The sequence below is a fragment of the Protopterus annectens genome, chromosome 9.part0 (genome assembly GCF_019279795.1).
Source record: "Protopterus annectens isolate FY-2018-M chromosome 9.part0, PAN1.0, whole genome shotgun sequence".
Taxonomy (NCBI): Eukaryota; Metazoa; Chordata; order Ceratodontiformes; family Protopteridae; genus Protopterus; species Protopterus annectens.
Genome location: NC_056743.1, coordinates 147,898,360 through 147,918,447, shown reverse-complemented (window position 1 = coordinate 147,918,447; position 20,088 = coordinate 147,898,360).

Here is a 20,088-nt window from a genome sequence, read left to right as displayed (position 1 = left end):
CAGAGAGAATCAGAAGGCATTAAGCATTTTGTCTGAACATCCAACTAAGCGCACTGCCTGTTGTCTTATGTAAGTTATCTTAGACTTGTTTTTTCTGTGATGTCAGAACTGTACTACTGAATTATTTTAAGTATTTGTGTGATCTCTGAACTCTTGACTAGCACTGACTGTGTAGAAAGTATTGTCTTGTGGTTTTAATTTATTACATATTTTAAAACCTTTTGACTGTGGCTGGTTTGTGTAGAGATAATTTAAGCTCTAGAGTACATTGCATTTTTAGAGTTTACTGTCCAAGTCACTCCAAATAAGCTTTGACTGATTAGTCACACTTACCAATTGGATAGTAATAGACTGCGGTGGTGGTGCTGTGGTAGTGTTGTCGCCTCACAGCAAGACGTTGTCCCATTCGATTCTCAGCTAGAGTGTCTTCTGTGTGGGGGACATGCATGAATGGGCGTACCTTTGTTGAAGGTTGTGCATCAGGGCTGGCAACTTGGCATGTAAAAATCTACTGCCAATCATTAGCGGACCGGAGTTCTTCTGTGGCGACCCCTTACTGGGAAAAGCCGAAAGTCGCAACAACAACAACCAATTGGATAATAATATTGCACAGTAATAATTGGGCACCCTTTTAAAGGCCTTTGGGTAGCTGATAAATATTAACTGGGTGGTGGCAAGTGGTACTACTGTATAGTCTGGAAAAGGGGGCACAGCTGGAGAACCTGTGCCAGCCTTCCCCAGGAGTGTCTGTGTGATTGTATTAACTTATCTTAAAGTGTGTGTCAGCTATTTGGGCAGGGACACGAAGCACTGGTTGTACAGAATGGTGCTGGAGATTTTAACTTGCCCAGCTAGGCTGAGATCTGGACCCTGTAGCTGTGCCAGTGGGGAGTCATATTGGGGACCTGGAGAGCAAGGGAGTGACCAGACCCAGACTGACTGATCTCTGTGTGCTCTTAAGGGAAATTGCACTTTACTATGTGTATTTGTTATCCTTTCCTCATATATGAGATGCCCTCTCTGGTGTTAGTGGTGAGGATTGAGGCTCCTTGATTGCTGGGCTAGGGCACGGGCATCACATATTAATTGTTTGGCAGTGGTGGAATACCCACATAATGTATTAATTAGTTGGCAAATACTAATTAGCTTGTAGTGGTGTGGGTAGAGTGAATCCTGTAGCTTGTGTACAGTGAGCTTTGAAGGTGTTTTGTACTCTAAATCAGTCACACAGTGAATACTCAGAGTTCAGATCACAATTGTTTTATTTCTTTTGTTAGCTTAGTCAGGGTGAGCAGGCAGCATGTCAGCAAAGGAGTATGGAAAGCTGACAAGGAGCCAGCTGGTGGAGATTTGCCAGGCTAGGGGACTGGTGCATGAAAACCTGACTAAGGCAGACCTGATTCCAGCCTTGGTTACAGCTGCATCAGAAAACAGCAACCAGGAGGGCAATTAGACTGGCAGCGGAGATATAATTCACTCAAAGAACGGACAGCTCAACCTTTCTGCAGTTGACTTAAAAATCCAGCTGGAGCTAAAGAGACTTGAGTTGGAGGCCAGGTGTGTGGAATTAGAAGCACATGAGAGACTGCAATGTTTGCAGGCTGAGAAGAATGAGAAACTGTTACATCTGCAAGCTGAGGAACAAAAGGCAGAGGCAGCATGAGAAGGAGATACTGACTCTTTGCCGCAGTCATGGAGATAATGAGGAAGGGAGTAACTGGACCCCAGAAGCACAAAAGGTCATAAATTTCTTCCGCAGTTTAAAGAAGGGGATAATTTTGATAGTTTCATTCATATGTTTGAGAGGATATGTAAACAGTATGAAATTGACCAAGTGCTCTGGGTACAGTTCCTGACCCCCCTTACTCCATGGCAAAGCTGTAACTATTTTTTCTAAAATGCCTGACCGTTGCATGTTTTGATTATACTGCTGTTAAGAAATGTCTTTTAGGACTGTTTAAGCTAACACCTGAAATGTATAGGAAAAAGTTTTGTGAGCATAAACACAAGGCAGATGCAAGTGTATGTGAATATGTTGCTGAACTGAGCACTTATTTCCATAGGTGGGTGAGTGGATGTCAGGTCACCACTTTTGAAGGGCTGGCAGACCTTTTGGTGTGGGAACAATTCCTTAGCACTTTGTCTGAGGACATGAGGATCTGGTTAGCTGATAGACAATGTGCTACTTCAGATGAGTTGGGGAAGAAGGGAGACCTATACCTGGCAAGCAGGGCAGCCCTGCACAGGAAGAGGACCCCCCGGTACTGCTCATGGGTCTGAAGGAACCCATGGTGGGAAGCACAGACTGCCTCAAAAGAATCTGCCAGTAGCAGGGGAAGCCACTAGTCCAGGTGCATGTCCAAGAGCTATGATTAAATGTTTTGAATGCAACCACTGGGGCCATGTGGCATACAGGTGTCTGGAGGCAAAGTGGGGAACAAAAGGTGAAGAAGCCAGTAAGTGGGAAAGACAAAATGCCAATAGTAGGTTGTCTTGGGACAACAAAGGGGACCAAACTACCACCAGAGGCTATATCCAATTGTAGTGAATGGTAAATAGGCCACTGCCAAGAGAGACACAATAACCATTGTAAAGCCTGCAATGGTTACAGAGGAGCACAAATTGCCAGGGCAGTCCACTCCAGTCAGGTCTTTAGGAGAGATCCCATTCCAAATACCTTTGGCTAGGGTTCACCTTGACTGGGAGGGTGGAAAAGGAAGCCAGCAAGTAGGTGCGTTTGCGGATATACCTGCAGATGTCCTAATAGGGAATGATTTTGATAGTGCAGTACCCTGTGCTTGTGCAGTTACACGCAGTCAGGCTTGGAGACAAGTATGTGGGTCTGGTAGCCTGGGGGAAGACCCAGACAGACTGCATACTTGCAGCCAGGAATGGTGAGCTGGTACTTCAGGGAGGGAGCTACTCTGTAGCAGTGAAACTGAAGGTGAGCCACAGATGCTTGTGGGTACTGATGGGCCCTTGGACAGAGTGACTGCAAAGGTAGAGGTGAGTAGTAGTGCTCAGGCTGACAGTGAGGCACCACTGTCAGAGGATGCCAGACTTCCTTTGGAAGGGGAGCTGGGAAGGGTTACAAGGAGAGAGTTGAGACAGGCTCAGCTCTCAGACCCTACATTGCAAGGCCTGAGGCAGGTAGCTAGGGAGGCACCCGATTCTCAAGGGAAGGAGGAATTTATGTACTGAGACAAAGGGTTACTATACAAAGAGTGGACCCCTGAGGGAGGGCTATAAGATGAGAGAGTGCAGCAGCTGGTAGTGCCTAGAGCTGATCATCTGGCGCTTCTAGCCATAGCCCATGATATTTCCTTTGCAGGTCATATGAGCATAAAACGTACAAGGAGACATATTATGCATAACTTCTATTGGCCTGGAATTTCCACAGATGTAACAGGGTACTGCAGGACCTGTGAGCAGTGCCAAAAGTTAGGCAAGGCAGGAGACAAGGTGAGAGCTCCTTTGATGCCTTTGCCTGTGATTGAAGAGCCATTTCAGAGGGTAGCTATGGATATTGTGGGTCCTCTGAGCACCCCAAATTCCACAGGGGAAAAGTATATCCTAGTGGTAGTGGGTTATGCTACACGATACCCTGAGGCAGTGGCTTTATCCTCCATTGAGGCAGAGAAGGTGGCAAATGCTTTGTTAGAGATTTTCAGCAGGGTAGATTTTCCAAAAGAAATACTGACTGGCAGAGGTGCCAATTTCATGTCAGACCTGCTGGCTTGTCTGTGGAAGTCCTGTGGGATGAAGCACATGCAGAGCACTCCGTACCATACCCAGACTAATGGTCTTGATGAGAGGTTAAACTCTACAATCAAGTCCATGCTACATGCGTTTGCAGATCAGTTTAAGAGGGAGTGGGACAAATATTTGCCCCATCTGTTTGCTTACAGAAAGGTTCCCAGGAATCCACAGGTCTTTCACCCTTTGCGTTGCTGTATGTACGTTTTATGCTCATATGACCTGCAAAGGGAATATCATGGGCTATGGCTAGAAGCGCCAGATGATCGGCTCTTAATTTGAGATGAGTGGGAAGGTGAGTGACAAGGAGTCTATTGTGGCATACATCCTAAACCTCAGGACAAGGCTCCAGGAACTCGTGGTCTTGACCCAGGAGAACCTGACAGAAGCCGAACAACAGAAAAAGGTGTGGTATGACAGGAATGTTCGAGCTAGAGAGTATGCTGTGGGGCAGCAGGTAATGGCTCTCATTCCTGTCAGACACAACAAGCTGCAAGCAGCTTTGGTGGGACCCTACAAGGTGGTAAAAAAGATAAGTAGGGATAACTACATGGAACTGCTTAGGCAGATGGCAGAGGCACAAATTGTACCATGTTAACATGATGAAACCTTACCATGATAGGAAGGCCCTTGTGCTGAGCATTTGCAGTGGATTGCAGGAGGAGTCTGAGGGAGGTCTGGGGACTGATCTCTTCAGTGAGGCTCGGGCTGACACCTCAGTGGAAGGGGTAGCAATGTCCCAGCAGCTATCTCCTACCCAGGTTTGAGAAATCCGAGCAGTGTTGCAGGAATTTGGGTACATATTCACTGGAAAACTGCGGTGCACCCACCTGGTGCAGCAGCAGGTGGATACAGGACTCCAAAGGCCTATTAGGCAGGCCCCTTATAGGGTACCTAAGAGAGTCCGCCAGACCATGAGGAAGGAGGTATAGGAGATGTTGGAACTAGGGGTGATTCAAGAGTCCAACAGTCCCTGGGCGTCCCCAGTGGTGCTGGTGCCAAAGAAGGATGGCAGCACCAGGTTCTGTGTGGACTATAGGAAATTAAATAGTCACAAAGAGTCAGATGTTTACCCCATGCCTAGGACAGATGAGGGCCTAGAGCAGATGGGTGGGGCTAAGTATCTTACAACCATTGATCTTACCAAGGGTTACTGGCAGGTGCCCTTTACTCCCAGTGCTAGAGAGAAGTCAGCCTTTGTGACTCCTTTTGGCTTGTATGAGTTCACAAAGATGCCTTTTGGGATGAAGAATGCCCCAGCGACTTTCCACAGGCAGGTAGATCGTATCCTAGCAGGAGGCTTTGCCCTTGCTTACCTAGATGATATTGCCATCTACAGCCATTCTTGGCCAGATCACTTTCAGCATGTCAGGGAGGTGCTGGGCAGACAACCGAGGGCAGAGTTGACCATTAAGCCGAGCAAATGTCAGGTGGGTATGGCGGAGGTCTCCTACCTAGGACATAGAGTGGGGACTGGTAAGATAAGGCCAGAACTTGCCAAAGTGGAAGCCATTCAGGTTAAGCCTGCTCCTGTTATTAAAAAGCAGGTGAGGGTATTTTTAGGAACAGCAGGGTACTACAGAAAGTTCATCCCTAGTTATAGTACCATAGCTGCTCCCCTCACAGTCCTGACAAGGAAGAACAGGCCAGATAAGGTAGTGTGGACCCCAGCATGTGAGCAGGTATTCCAGAAGCTTAAAGAAGCTTTGGGAGGACCCCCTGTGTTAGCCAGTCCAGATTACAGCAAATAATTTGTTGTGCAGGTGGATGCTCTAAATCATGGGGTGAGGGCTATACTTAGCCAGATTTCTTCAGAGGGGGAAGAGCATCCAGTGGTTTATCTCAGTCATAGGTTCTAACCCAGGGAGGAATGCTATACAGCTGTAGAGAAAGAATGTCTAGCCATAGTGTGGGCACTGCAGAAATTCCAACCTTATCTGTATGGAAGGAAATTCACTGTTATGACAGATCATAACCCCCTAACATGGTTAAACAGAGCCAGCGAGTAAAATGCCAAGTTGCTAAGATGGAGCCTAGAGTTGCAAGCATATGATATGTCAGTGCAGCACCTCAGTGGGGTTAGCAATGCCAATGCAGATGGGCTGTCAAGACAGGGAATGGGGTGAGGTACACTCAGATAGACCTAACCCTCTCAAGTGACATTTCTCAAGGGTCACTTGAAAAACTAGCTTGAGTTCTCCAGGGGTAGGGGGTGAAGACTGGTAGAGAAGGGTGAAGGCTGCCAGCCTAGCCAGATAGAATTTTGCAGATAATGCTGCCATTTGTAAATATAAATGTAAACTATAGACTTGTCTTCAATGTAAAGAAATACTGTTACATGTAGAACTGGAAATAAAAATGACAGCAGTACATTCTACTGACCAAAGTAAAGCATGTGGTGACCCTTTGAAATAGACAGTGGTGCTGAAAAGTCTATATAAAGAAATTCTTTGTTGTTTTAGCCAAGAGTTAAATTGCTAGATTTAAACATGCAAATGTATTTTTATAGCTCTGTTCCTGACCATCAGCAAGATAACAAAAGGGAATTGTTAAATGTAAATGCAGTTATTGTGTAGCCTGGGAACTCCAGGAAAGTATAAAAGATGATGTAATGTTTATCAGAACTGCAATAGCAATTTAAACAGAGAGAATCAGAAGGCATTAAGCATTTTTGTCTGAACATCCAACTCAGCACTCTGCCTGTTGTCTTATGTAAGTTATCTTAGACTTGTGTTTTCTTTTAGGGATAGCTAGAAGCGAGAAACATTAGACTAAGTGTTTTTCTGTGATGTCAGAACTGTACTACTGAAATATTTTAAGTATTTCTGTGTGATCTCTGAACTCTGGACTAGCACTGACTATGTAGTAAAAAGTATTGTTTTGTGGTTTTAATTATTTATTATTAAATATTTTAAAACCTTTTAACTGTGGCTGGTTTGTTAATTGCAAGTAAGTTAATTGCATATCTAATTAATGGATTCTGAACTTTTGGCGTTTTTTTTTTGGTATATATAGGCAATTGTTAGATGGAAACATTGTTCTGATGAAGTCTACGACGAGTAGATGAAAGCGCTAAACCAGTGATTACTTTTGTGGATGAATAAAAGAAATTAAATTTTGGATCGTGACTTATTTACTAGAACTTATTTTGTGCTTGCTGGACTACTGAGTTGTTGTGAGTTCTAGTTTTGGTCTTTTTCTTTTTGTGGCTGGTTTGTGTAGAGATAATTTAAGCTCTAGAGTACATTGCATATTTATAGTTTACTGTCCAAGTCCCTTCAAATAAGCTTTGACTGATTAGTCACACCAACTGGATAATAACATTGCACAGTAATAATTGGACACCCTTTTAAGGGCCTTTGGGTAGCTGATAAATATTAGCTGGGTGGTGGCAAGTGGTACTACTGTATAGTCTGGAAAAGGAGGTACAGCTAGAGAACCGTGCCAGCCTTCCCTATGAGTGCCTGTGTGGTTGTATAAACTTATCTCGAAGTGTGTGTGTCCGCTACATGGGCAGGGACATGAAACACTGGTTGGACAGAGAGGGTGCTGGAGATTTTAGCTTGACCAGCTAGGCAGAGATCTGGACCCCTATAGCTGTGCCATTGGGGAGTCTTATTGGGGACCTGGAGAGCAAGGGAACAACCAGCCCCAGACTGACTGTAATCTCTGTGTGCTCTTAATGGAAATTGCACTTTGTGTGTATTTGTTATCCTTTCGTCATGTATGAGATGCCCTGTCTGGTGTTAGTGGTGAGGATTGAGGCTCCTTGATTGCTGAGCCAGGGCATGGGTGTCACACTGGTTAAGAAATGTAAAATAAAAAATAAATATATATATATATATATATATATATGGTTCTACCTGACTTCGTCGACAGCGCAGAAGACCGACATCGGAATCCGGAGCTCCAGAAGATCGAAATCGAAGAAGACCGACGCGAATCGCGAGTGGCAGAACATCGACAATGCAGAAGACCGACACGACGGATGACAACACCAACGCCGAGGATGCCGACATGGGGAAAGGCTGTGTGAGTATGCGGTAGTGACGGACGTTAGGGTGCGAGGCAGGTAAGTGTGGAGATTGACGGTCTGTGGGGATAGGGGTGGGTTAAGTGAGTTAGGGTTAGAGCGATAGGGGTGGGTTAAGTGAGTTAGGGTTAGGGAGGCGATAGGGGTGGGTTAAGTGAGTTAGGGTTAGGGAGCGATAGGGGTGGGTTAAGTGAGTTAGGGTTAGGGGCGATAGGGCGGGTTAAGTGAGTTAGGGTTAGGGGAGCGGGTAGGTAAGTGTGCGATAGTGAGACCTTAGGGTTAGGGTAAGGTTTAGTGTGGGCTTGTAAGGATTTTGGTGTGCTTGTGTTGTGTGTGTGGTTTGTGGAATGGGGATGTGTTTTGTTTTTAATTGTTATTGTGGTGTGTGCAGTGTATGGGGTTTCGTGTTTGTGTACCGTCGGTTATTTCGTTGTCGGTTATGTGTGGTTTCGTGTTTATGGACTGTCGAATATGTGGTGTCGGTGATGTGGTTGTCGGTGTTGTGTGGTTTCGACTATGTCAGGTAGAACCATATATATATATATATATATATATATATTTATTTTATATATATATATGTATATGTATATATATGTATATATATATATGTATGTATATTATATATATATATATATACACACACACACACACACACACACACACACACACACACACACACACACACATGGATCTACTTCACTTACCCAACATCCTATATAACCGACACGCAAAACACCAAGCTGATAACACCGACATTACACAACATTGAAACCGTACATACCCGACATACACAATACCGACACTTCAAAACCCGGACACACCTCTGGAAAACATACACACAACACACGCATACAAAAGAAAAAACGCAGCACTCAACATAAAGCTACCTAGTTCCCCTCGCTCACACCTTGCCCACCATCTACTCTAAACTACACCCTTACCACTAAAACAAAACATACACTACAAATAAAAAATCTAAAACACTTACCTTCACATTTCACTTTCTTGCAGGGGGCTATGCCCCCTGCACCCCCATGGGTGCTACCCCCCGTAACTTAAATATACCAATTCTGAGATCACACTACAACGTCCACAAGAGCAGATTTCCTGTTCCTCTCAAGTTGAACTGTCGACCATTCTGAAGTTGACATTCTGACATGTTGGTCATCTGACACATCGAGCTTTTCAGCTTGCTGTTTTGTGTGTCGGTCTACTGAGATTTCGGTAATCTGAAGTAGAGCCATATATGTGTGTGTGTGTGTGTGTGTGTGTGTGTGTGTGTGTGTGTGTGTGTGTGTGTGTGTGTGTGTGTGTGTGTGTGTGTGTGTATGTATGTGTATGTATATATATATATATATATATATATATGTAAAATATATATTTATATATATGTATGTATATATGATGTATGTATAATATCAGGACTCTGTGGAATGTAGTTCTAAGATAGTACACCACCTTTGACTGTCAAGTAATCGTAAGAATATAATGACCAAATTACTCTAACATATACTGTTATCCCGAAGTGATCTGTTAACTACCATTTGCTTTCATACGTCACCTGCCCCCCAATGATGCCCACATTCTCTATACTCCTGATATCTCATTGAGAAAAATTAAAAACCTCTAATATATTTTCACCCGCTGTTGTAGGGCACCTACTGCCACACCAGTTGCCACAAAGGTTAAATAAAATAAATAATTAAATGAATAAACACAAGTGTATTGCATTGTGAACAGTGTGTATTGTTACCACTGTCACAAACTTATCTGGTTTAATGTCAGAAAAAATGAAAGAACATCATATCACAGTAATGACCTTCAATTTAGAGATTTTGGACACTAAACTCTATCCCTAAACATTGATAAGCCATAGCAATGACCACATTGATCAGCCTAAGTTTGCTATTTCCTTTTTTACAGTAAATGGCTACCATAGCTTTCAACCTTCCTTCTCCAAAATGTGGAACACTACTTCATAGACAGCATGGGGCAATGGACATGATGCAGAATACAGGAGCACTAACTTCAATTAGGGTGTTCACAGCATTTTTATACATTTGTTAATCAGATAAGCTCACTGGGCATGTGTTCCTTTTCAGAAGTGACCCAGGAGCACTCGCTTGCCAAGTGACTTGCTCAGAATCACATACCAGGCAATCAGAGGTAGAGGGAATCAAACCATGAATACCTGAATATAGGAAGCAGTTCATTAACCATCAGAGGCTTAATCCTTTGTACCTACTGCCAGTTTCTTCATAATTATGAAAAGGTTGTTTTGATGAGGTAATATGATTTAGCATTATTTACCATGAATGATGAATGTTTCGTTTACAAAAAAAATAAATAACAATGAAAGCGTGACAGACCATTTCAGTATGGAACATGGAATTCCAAACATTCAGATTTTCAAACTGAGTAATCTTTCTCATAAAGTGGTACAGCTGAAAGCTATGCTTCTCTTTCTCAGAGACTGATCCTTCTGGTGATCAGCTGTGATTGACAAAAGTGGTAAAAAAAGTCGCCTCAAATGCTTGCTGGTACAGATGACTGAAGGTGCTGTTACAAGGAAACATCCCTCTCAACTGTCCCTGACTTTGCAGAATGTCCCTGATTTTGCGTCATTGCATGGGACCACACCTCTCAAAGCATATATAACTGTCCTTGATTTTACAGAAAGCATCAGATTTTGAATCCATATATTTTGACATATCCCTGAATTTTTTGGCAAATTACTGAGAATTACAGACAGGGCAATAATGCCACACATTAGCCATTCATCCTTCTTATTGTTTAAAAAGTGCATGTTTATAAAAATGTGTTGCTTTATTAACTTTTTAAGTGAATTAGAGTAAAATTAAAAAGTTGTCCCGACTTTTGTCCCCCCCACCCATTATTTTTTTATGTGTACAATTTTTAACCAAAGATTTTGAGAGATGCACAATGATCCCGTCAACATTGTGGTAAAAGTAAATGCTGTGGGCATTGCGTATTGTTAATACTACAAACAGTTTTAACCAGATTCTTGCCAATATTCAACATAAAATGTATATACCTGCAATGAAAAAGTTCCATGCAGTTTCTAGTCATATAACCACTTGACTAAAGATTGCTGGGAAAGTACTGTGATTTCTTGCTTTTAGCAAATCATTACATGGACTTTCTTCTCACTCTCTTAGGACTTTGTTTTGTAATGACAGGTAGATGTGTAATAAGCAAGGTATTATTTCTAACTCTTTTTTTCATGTTATCAGCTTTGCATTCTTAACTGAAACTTTGCTAGTTAAGAATTTCAGTCCCTGTCTAGCTGCTGCTTTACAGCCTGGGGTCTCGTTGATACACTGTCCTACGCAGGGTAGGATTGGGAGTGAGGTTGTGGTTGTAGGTTTCTCCTCATCTGTCATCTACCAGATTAGGGCAAGGACATTCCTTCATGACTTCACTGTTTTCCTCATCAACTCAATCTTTGGCCATCAGCACATTGGGTTGCTAAGGGGCTTTAATGTCCGAGTTGAAGATGAAGCAGTGTCTCTCACCCATGATTTAAACTGTATTATGAAGGGATCTGGGTTTCTGAGGTCCTTACCTCTGTAGCACACAAGCTTGGGCATGTACTGGTTTTGACCTTTCTATTGGATTTAACCACCATGAACCTTGTGTTGGGACCAGTCTTGTTGCTTAGACTATTTTTAAATCACTTTGAGATAGCTGTACCATATCAGACCCCCCCCGATCTTAAACCGAGGGAGTTTCTCAAAACAAATCTGATTACTGTTGACATATTTTGTTGTGCATGCCGCTCCTTCAGCACCAGTTGGAGATCACTGCTATTTCTGTGCATGTCTTGGTGGAAGAATACGCTGTCATCAAATCTATACATGCACAGATACAGGCACAACCTCTAATAGCAGCCTTGACTTGGCAGCAGGCGTTATCTTTGTGGCATCAAGTCACAGAGCATTGAATGCAAATGCACTTAAATCAAGTGGCAGTCTTCGAGTGCTAGCTGGACCTGTATGCAGTTCTGCTATCCAATAATTCATTTTTCAGCCGAATGGCTAAGATGACATACAAACTAATATTCATTTGAAATACACCACACAGAGATCAAAGGGATGGGAAATATCTCTAAAATGAACAGCAGTGTATCTAGAGGTCCATGGCTTCTGGGGGCTGTTACTTGGCTTCATGCAATAATTTGCTCCAGAATTATCGTTGTACAGTTTTGACCATGCCCAGTGTGATATCATAAGGTTGGCCACATCTCCTATTTTGGACACCTGAAAATATGGTAATCCTACTTAAAAACACTGGATTTATTTAAGGGATAGAAAATCCAGAAGTCCCATTGTCATCCTCGGTTTATTAATTTATTCAACAGCTTGGTTAGATTTATTTTAGAATTTGATTGCTTTCTGTGGCCAATGCACAATAAAAGATGGAGAAACAAAATTGAAAAAATAACCCTTAGCCTTTAGTAAAAGACATGATGTGAAAGTTTGTATTGCCTTATACTCATGCAGTGGCAAAGGGTTGCTTATTTTTTATTAGCAATGGTAGGGAAAACAGTGATCTTAATAAAGTTTAAGGCCTTGAATGACAATTCTGTTTTGAATCCCTTGGTCTGAATAAAAATAACAAAGCCTTATTTTAAGTTCAGAAGAATATTAAATTAAAATATTTACTTATTTATTATTATTTAGACATTTTTTTTTTTAGTAGGGCAGTCTGACAGGTATAATATCCCACTTTCAGCTGAGGTTTGAAGAGAAAAGCTCCACATTGACATAATATGGTTACACTTGATACTGCAAAGCTTAATGTAGAAGAATAACATATTAATGAAGTAAAAAAATCAGCTTCAGCTCATAGAATGTGAACCTATATCTGGACAGCTGTAACAAGCTGAAAACTAACATTGTCAGTAGATAAAGTATTCACAAGTTGCACTTCATAGAGATGACATTAAACATACGCTCTCTGGAACAGAGATGACTTAATAATATAGTCTAGGCAAAAATATATTTGATCTTTGTCTAAGAAATACATTTGTACTATTCCTTCTCTGAACATTGTCAAAGTATGCTGGTGCTTGAAAGAGGGAGGGACTAGTTCAGCCTGGGGTATTGCAGGACCAGAGACATGTTTTATCTAGGTAGTCTTTTAATAGTACTCTTGAAAGGTGGTTACACTGAGGCGCTGGAGAATAAAGAGTTTGCTTTTGGAGTTGACTTTGGTTCCTGTTTTTCGATTCCTGACTTTTGAAGATTTTGCTGTTTTGGTATTGCTTTGGATCAGAGTTGTTTCTATCTAGTCTTTTAATAGTAGTTTGAAGTTAGAGAGGTTATAGGTAGATCTAACTTGCAGAGGGATATAATTCCATGTTTTAGAAACAGAGTAGGAGTAGAGAGTTTGGCCAGAAGATTTGTGGGGTTTATACACACTGAGAAAATGTTGTGCATTATTTCCAAGTAGTCTATTAGGGTAGTAGGAATGGAGAATAGGAGTAAAGGCAGAGCAGTTATTGACTTTGTGTATAATGTTGTGTGTGGTGATAAGCTCTGCGTAATCTATGTGCTCAGGCAGTTCAAACCAATTCAAAGCCTTAAGGGCAGTACTGTGGTGACTACGGTATTGCTTGTTGGTTGGATTCTGGTGTTTGATTCCTTCAGTCTGTAGTTGCCTACTGTATGTCACTTAATCAGAAAATGCTCCCTGGTCACTCCTGGAAAGAAATTCAGACAAATGGGGCAAAAAATACTGGCTATAGTAAGGGTCTAAATTACATAAACGAAAATCCAAAACCTCGAACGACCTAAAGGTCAAAAATGCAGGACCTCCAAACCCCCCCCCCCACTAAACACATATACCAACTCTGAGATAGCACCAAGGTGAGGAAAGCTCTTTTTAACTAACTTTCTCTTTAGTAGAAAGAATACAAAAGCACTAGAGTACAGTATTAGCTTAAAATAATAATATTAATACAAAAAACTAATCCTATGTTAGATTTAGAAAAATAAAAAAGTTGAAACAATAACTTTTTCATTAGCAAGTCAAAGCAGTAGATGATCCTGAAGGAGCCTGTACTGGTGGCATAGAAGGATAAAACCAGGTGACCCAAGTTTGAATACTGATCAGGTGCTTCATGGTGCAGGGAGGGAGGATGGATGCTTCATCCTGGGGAAGGCAGGGGAGAGCACACATGCTTGTGTAGCACCCATGTAGTTGGGTTCCCTGGTGGAGGTTGAGAAAACAAACATTATGTTTGTACTGCTGGCACCAGTCCCTTGCAGAAGTAAGAGACTGTGCAGCACCGATGTCCACTGTGCTACCCAACCACAGGGTCCTACTGGGTGGCACAGGGTGTAGGACTCGGAAGGGAAAACACTGCCTAGCAGCAATATGATGCTGGCTCAGAACATGGATTGAAGTCCGTTCATGGCTAGCTAGTTAAGCTCAGGAATTCTGGTGGAATACAAGTGGCCAAGAATAGGTGATAATTAGCTGCAGGAAGACAAAAATAAGACAAAAAGTATAGCATTCTAAAGTACTTTTGTCAACTTTTGTTTAGTCATAGTATAAAGAAAATTTTATTTTTGTTCTCTTCATTCGCAGAATGGAGCCAAAGCTTTGCAAAATTTCTTTTAATGGTTGTAGAGTTTGAAAAAGTATTTAATTATTTTAAGCAGACACATAACACTGCACAGTGGTGCAGTGGTTACAATAAGCCTCACTCACAGAAAGAGTTTCTCCCATTCTTCTGGCTGGGGTGTTTGTGTGTGGGGGAGTGATGTTCTCCTGTTAGTGGGGTGGGGTTTCCCGGTACTGTTTCCTCCACATCCCACATTCAACACATTGGAAAGGCATTTCTCCGCCGCTATGGCCCGGGCTCTGTGGAAACTAAATGGACATTCTTAAATAAATAAAATAAATAAACATGTTCTTTAGTTAGAAAAATGCTTCCCTCAGATAAACTAAGGTTGCCTAATGACAAAAAGAAGCGAGGGTAAAGGTTTGGGAATTTACTGTTTTATATTCCTTTTGTTTTGTTTTGTTTTTTTACGTGCTTTTCTCTATGTAGAGAATTATTGATTAAACCAAACTTCGCAGATATGTTATATTTTATAATATAAAGTATTACAGACACTGTAAGTAATGCAAGAGACAAGATGAGGGTTAGGAAGATGTATAGTAATTAGATAGAGAGGAAAGGAGAGAGAGCATCTACATAATCCCTCACCCAAAGTTCGGATTAACTGCTGTATTGTTTCATAGCTTTTGGAGGCAAATACCTTGTTCAAAGTCCAGGAGGACTGCACTAAAGAACTGCATGCTTCAAATAAGAATTGAACATACACTGCCCCACAATGCCACCTTACTCTTGTGTGAAAACTCTAACCCTACTCCTCATCCTAACACCAACCCTACACCTTAGGGTCATAACCTTCCCTTAACAGCAACACTCAACAAGAAAAACTGGCACACGTCAAACTCACTCCCTCACTCACTCACTCACTCACTCTTTCCTCACACACACACACACACACACACACAGACACACACACACACACACACACACACTCTTTCCTCTCGCACAGTCATATATATACACACACACACACACACACACACACACACACACATGTTCCTCTCACACAGTCATGTACACACACACATGTTCCTCACACAGTCATATACACACACATCCCTCACACACAGTCATATACACACACACGTTCCTCACACACAGTCATACACACACACACACACACACACACACGTTCCTCACACACAGTCAGGTACACACACACACACACACACAGTCATACACACACACACACACACACACACACACACACACACACACACACACACACACACACACACACACACACACACACACACACACACACACACACACACACACACACTCTTTCCTCTCATACAGTCATGTACACACACGTTTCTCTGTCATGTACACACACACACATTCCTCACACACAGTCATACACACACACACACACACACATTCCTCACACACACACACACGTTCCTCATACACACACACACACACACACACACACACACACACACACACAGTCATATACACACACACACACACACACACACACACACACACACACACACACACACACACACACACACACACAGTCATATGCACATACACTTTTGTACATGTTAGATGTAGAAAATTGTCTTCCATTGTTCTACTTGGTGAAATGCTAAAAGTTACTGAGTACACAGTGTAAATGAAAAGAAAAATAAAATAGCCTCACAAGTTATTATTTGGTACCTTCTATTATAAATCTTTCTGTAGAACAGCAATAGGTGCACTTGCATGTCGTCTAAGCTATCTTTCTATTTCACATTTTAAGGGTATGCAGATTTCAAAATAGAAATGTATTCTTTAATCTGACTTGTTTCCTTTGCTGTCATAGCGCAGAAGGACAATTAAACCACTTCAATTTATTAGCATTTAATATACAACAAATAAACCCACATTTCACTTGTACTCCTAGTTAATGTCCTAAAATGCACTTTTTCTAACTGTTAAGAAAGTAAGGAGGTAAGTACAAATGTGACAAAACAGGAAAGACTGTCATAAATGCACTATTACTCAGAATTAATTTATCCCTCTGTCATGTTTTAAAAATGTACCACGGAGCTCTTTCTGTGATCAAAGTGATTACTGTCTGATGATGAATATTTGCATGGAGCATTTAGCATTGGAGAAACAAGTTTCCCACAGAGAAGATACAAGTTAATGCTCATCATACTCCCCTTGGGCCCTGTATCTTTAAAAGACAGAAATTAATTATTAAGAGGTAAGAAAAAAGAACCGAGCTGTTACACATTCCAGCTGTCTGAGTGAAGACAGCAATCGAAATTTAAGGAAACACTGGCATATTTTGAAAATTGACAGTTATTGGAAATACAGCTGGAAAGAATATAAGAAAAATATATAAAATGGAAAACTTTCTAAAGTATATATATTAATTGGGTCAGAACAGTTCAGTTTAGTTAAGTTAAATGTTAGGCGTACTCTAAAAATCAAATGTGAGAGAATTATGTGCATAAACTCTGCATATAAGATTGCAAGAGACAGTGGTGCAATTTCTTTGCATGATACAGGTGACTTAAAAAGTCTAAGAAATCAGTAAATGAGAATAACGTGATAATCTCCTCTGTGTAATCCATGTGTTGGCAAGTAAGGTGACCAAATTGTGTGCGACTGGCCTGTTACACATTTGCAAGGGCAAAAATGTAATGCTAGCAGTCAAGTGGAGTTTGAAAATTCACTGAGGAGTTTGTATAATTACAGTGTTGGACACCATTTTTAATTTTGGTCAGAACTAAGTTGATGTTTAACAATATAGTGAACATGTTAAAATACAGCTTGCTATTTCCATTGTCTGCCAATCAATAGCAGGCACTGTTACAATGTGAACAGTGTCATTACTACACAAGTTAGATACAGATGTAATGCATGTACAGCATACTGTGGTTAATTTGTTGAATAACACAAGACAAGTGCAATAATTTATCTAGAAGCTTTGAAATATGGACAAAGTGCTCAAGATATCTGCAAGAAACCTGTTTAAAATGGATAGCCAAAGACATGAGTTTTTAAATTTACATTGTTACTTGGTTTATATTTTTGGAGGCGCTTAATATGATATATTTGGTACTTTCAAGTATGAACATATTAATTAACCTCTTGCTGCACAGGACTGAATGAGTTAAGACTGACTTACACCCCCACTCCCTTTTTTTCTGCTGGGTGATTTAATAGCACCATCTTATTTTATTCATGCTTTCTATAGAAAAGGTTTTGTCACAGTAGGCACAATTAATCTAAAATGCATACCGTTTCAGATTGATGGCTCAGCCTTTGCTCCTATTGTGCAAACCTTTTATCGTGGTCTCTTCTTCTAATACTCTATTTAACACAGATAATTCTAGAAACTTCACTTACATCATCATTTTTTGAAAGTGATGGAAATGTACACCTTTAAATGTGCTTGGAATATTATTTTTGAATAAGGTAAACATTTGTGTTTCTTTAAGCCAAATGTCCAACATATGTTTAAGAGGGGTCTATATTATATGTTCGAAGTCTGAAAACTTCGAATCCCATATGATCAGCTCCATATGAGTGAAGTTTTCAAACATCGAACATAAAATATAAACAACCTAAAAATAAAAAAAAAAAAACTACCTGAACGCTCTATGCAGGGTGGCAAGCCCCCCTGCACCCCCCCACAACCCCCACTACTTAAATATACCAACTCCGAGATCGTACTACATTGAAGTGAAGGGAAATATTCCCTTCGGTGATCTCCATTAAAATGTTCGATGTTTGAAAACTTTGCTCATACAATGGCGATCATGTGAGATTCGAAGTTTTCAAACTTTGAACTTATAATATAGACCCATTTAAGAATGGGCTAAAGTGACATATATACTGTATGTGACACAAAATCTTTAACTTAAGCATATAATTATAATTCTTACTCAGTGTTTTAGAATAGAATGCATGTTCCGTCTCACAAGCAGCACATTTCCAACATTTATAAACAATTGATTTAGATAAGAATAAGAGATTGTTTAGTGACAGACATGGAAGTACACTGATAGCAAAACATTCTTGTAAATTCCTGTGTTTGTGTATCTTTAGGGGAAGGGCAACATTTTAAACAGGCTCATTAAGTTGCCACAGTAAGAACAGTGATACTTATCTGGGAACCCAAGATGGCCCCTGAGAAGGAAATGGCTAGGGAAGTGAGGGTGGGCAAATATATGTATTTTTAGATATATTGAGGAGCATAGAAGGTAAGAGAGAATGACAATGGATTTTTTATAGAAATTAAGAAGAGAATATGGAATTTAAAAAAGTGTACAGATACTGGAGTAGGTCATTACATATGCATGTACATAGAAATATGATTGGATCGCCATATTGGTATACAGTTTGATTCTGACTTCTGGTTATTGGCTAGGACTGTAGTAGTCTGCAGACTGGTAGGGAGAGCATGAAAGGGTAAAAGGGTAGAAAACTGTTTGTCTAACTGAAAGCAAGGGGGGGACAGAAAGAAGCTGCCAGAAGAAATGTCAGTAATACTGGAGTGCTATAGGATTCATTGATGGAACCAATCCTGTTTAGTACGATATCAGTGTCAAGTTATGCCAAAGAAATTTAAAAGCAAGATCAGCTTATGCACTGGTGATAGCAAGACTGGTACAGCAGACAGATGAAAATGTTATCTAGTGCCTTTGTGTAGCTTATAAGGTGATTGAGGAGTTAGAAGCTGTAATATATAAAAACATATTACGTACCTTACAGTGGAAAATTCAAATGAAACGTTATGGATGAGGCACCCTGTATAAGACAGAGGAATGAAAGTATTTTTAGGTCATTATTATCCTTAAACTGAATCATTATCATACAATGTGAAAGGGCAGAGGTGAGGGTCAGGGAGTTGCTGGGGTGCATAGTAAGGATAACTATTCCAAAGATGCCGAAACTAAACCTTCAGGTATAGGTCACTACTGAAGTATCATGTAGTGCAGTTTCCATTTTCATATATCACAAGAGGCATGGAAATTAGCCTGAGAGAAAACACGCAGCACTGAGTTACCAAAGTGGTATATTTATTTAGTTTGATTTGATAACTCAATAGATGAGCTGCTCCATTGACCCCTTTCAGTCATGACCTGGGTAGCTACAGAGGAACAAAAACACAATATACACAATAAGATGAATGAAGACAGTGCACATGGGTAAAAGCATGCACTCCTAACTTTGTACAGTTAGTTATTTGAATAATACTTTGGTAATTTCTGTGTACTTGTAGTGAGGTATTTATAATGTATATGGAAAAATACACATTAGGAAAAAAACATATTAGTGATGCAAAATCTATACATACAAAGTATTTAGAGAAACAGACACTTAATTTAGCAAGCTGTCGGAGTGCACAGAATGTTTTATGCATTAACCATCACCTTTAAATCATATGCAAGCAATTTTCAGAATGTAGGTGTTCTTTAAAGGCTTTTTAAAAAGTTTCAAAGGTTTCTTGATTTTTGACAACAGTTTAGGCAAGTGGTTCCAGGTTGCTGGTCTTAGTATTAAGAAAGCCTCTTCCTCTGATATGTTTTTAAAGTTGTGTGTAGAATGTATAAGTAGTTATTTTGTTTGGCAATCTTCTCAGCTGATATAAGTCCTCATGAATAGGGCATTTCCTCTTTAAAGGAGGGCAGTGAGCTTGTATTAA